This window comes from Colobus angolensis, unplaced genomic scaffold (genome assembly GCF_000951035.1).
Source record: "Colobus angolensis palliatus isolate OR3802 unplaced genomic scaffold, Cang.pa_1.0 Scaffold86, whole genome shotgun sequence".
NCBI classification, from domain to species: Eukaryota; Metazoa; Chordata; class Mammalia; order Primates; family Cercopithecidae; genus Colobus; species Colobus angolensis.
In genome coordinates this window covers 8569330-8571824 of record NW_012122487.1, presented here as the reverse complement: position 1 = coordinate 8571824, position 2495 = coordinate 8569330, and positions in this window count along the sequence as shown.

Sequence of the window (2495 nt, the reverse complement as noted above, 5' to 3'; positions counted from 1 at the left end):
GTGTAGTTCTGGGTGTCATAAATTAAAATCTCTTGAGGTAGGGCCTAGGAACAGTTTTTTTAAACAAGCACCCCAGGAAGTGTTTATGTACTCATTAAAGTCTGAGGACCACTGTAAATGAAATATAATCTATATCAGAACTTCGATTTCTTTATTCACATCTTCTCATCCCTGCACCACCACCCTCAACCCTACATTTCCAAGAAATAAATATTGCTTCCTCCTTTGAGCAGCCAAAAAAGCATCCCACAGCCCCCTGGCTTTCAGGCCTAAATACAGTTCAGCAACCAAACTATATGAACATCCACAATGGCTCCCACCATGCTGTTTCCCCAGGGAAATTACATAATAGGTTTCTGGCACATACCACTGTTACTAGAATTACAAATGAACCCCCACCCCCATCTCTCCAGGAGTCTCCTGTGTTGAGTAAAACCACAACAATATATCTGCTGCTTAGAGCTGGGGTGAAAACAGTAGGGGTATGCTTGGAGAAGTGTGTGTGGTTTGCTGCATAGAAACTCAGTGCACCATCCTACCAGCTGCAGAGTCTGTGTGTCAGCCCTGTGTCTCTACATACTGGACTTGAATTTTTGCAAGACCCTATTAGGGTCCCCAGGAGAGCTCTCATATGAAGTCCAAGAAATCTGAGGAAAACGTGGAGCTTACATGATGGACTAATTTCATTTCAATAAAATTCCCATATTACATTCAATGTGCCTGGCTTTATTAAGTTTTGTCATAAACGCTGGGAACACTTCCAAATTTAGGCTTGCACAATTATTTTTATTGGTGCGTTAACTAAAAATGGTATATGCATAAGTCAGAGTGTACATTTGACTTCATCTGGGGAGCTAAAATGAGCTTTAGGTTGATTTATAGACATTTTACCCCAGTAAATGAGATACAGGAAATAGGGGTTAGAGTTTCTGATCACAGCATTTCTAAATCCATCCCAGTTCCATCCACAGCTCTGCCATGTATCTAATGAATTTAAATTCCAAATGTCTATCGGCAACCCACAAAGTCAACCAAACAAAGAGGTTGGCTTATTTTCAGACCCAGAGCCATCCAAACTGGGCAAAAAAATAGAGGTTTGTTGCACTAAAGTGGGACTGGGGAGCTCTCGGTGCTTTGAAAGGTTTTAATTGCTATGGAAAAAATCCTTTCAAAGATTTTTTCCCTCAACATGGGCCCCTTGGAAACTTTTCATAGGGGAACTGTAAAATATTTATACAGCTAGCAGCACTGTTAAAAAAAAAAAAAAAAAAAAAGCAAGCAAGAAAGAAGCATAGCACTGAATGAAAAGCAGACTTGAAGTGAGCCTTGCAGATTCAGGGCAGATTCAGGGAGGGGAGGTTACTGTGATTCCAACCCCTGGAAACAGGATTAATCCCTACCAACCATGCCCACAGACAGGGCTCACTTCACGGGCATGTGACCTGGCACTTAGAAGGGTCCTGCATTTAGTTGAATGCTCCGCTGTTGTCACTTTGAAATTTTTGATTTTTGAACAAGAGACCCCATGTTTTAATTTTGCATTGAGCCCTGAATGTTATTTAGCTGGTCCAGCTCACAGAACTTCCCCAGGATCACTGTCTTCAGACATTTCAGTATGGTCCTCCCACCCCTTCCTCCCTGTTGGCTTTTCTTTTGCTTTCTTTTTCTGGAGGTATCCACAACACCGACCCTTCGACAGTCCTCAGTGGCATCTGCTCCACTTCCCATCGGTATGTCTGGCTGGCATACACACTGCCCACGCAGCTTTGTCACCCCAGGACATAAGATGTTAATAATCAATATTCAAAACCTTAGAAAACATGAACCTGAGCTTGTGAATAGACCAAAAAGTATAGAATTTTGTAGTTTAAAGGAACTGCAGAATTCTTGTTTTATAGAGTAAATTAGTACTGGAGAGAGGAAGGAAATTTCCCAAGGCTACTTCATTTATTAATATCAGGTTGGGGACAGGATCTGATATACATGCTGCTAGCTCACTCTGCAGGCTCTATAAAAAGGGGTTAACATGAGCAATTATAGTCCCCAAACTGTCCCCAAACTCATGTGAACTCTGGCTGCAGTCTTTTCTCAACACTTCAATCAACAATGACGTTATTAAAGAGCCGGGCATGCTGGCACATGCCTGCAATCCCAGCACTTTGGGAGGCCGAGAAGGGCAGATCAGTTGAGATCAGGAGTTTGAGACCAGCCTGGCCAATATGGCGAAACCTCATCTCTACTAAAAATACAAAAATTAGCTGGGCATGGTGCCATGCACCTGTAGTCCTAGCTACTCAGGAGGCTGAGGCAGGAGAATCACTTGAACCTGAGAGGCACAGGTTGCAGCCAAGATTGCACCACTGCACTCCAGCCTGGGGACAGAGCGAGACTCTGTCTCAAAAAAAAAAAAAGAAGATACATGGAAACGTAATTGGACATAACTTGATACCAAAAGCCCAAAAGCCTTTCTCACGTTCTGTCTTTTTTTTTTTTTT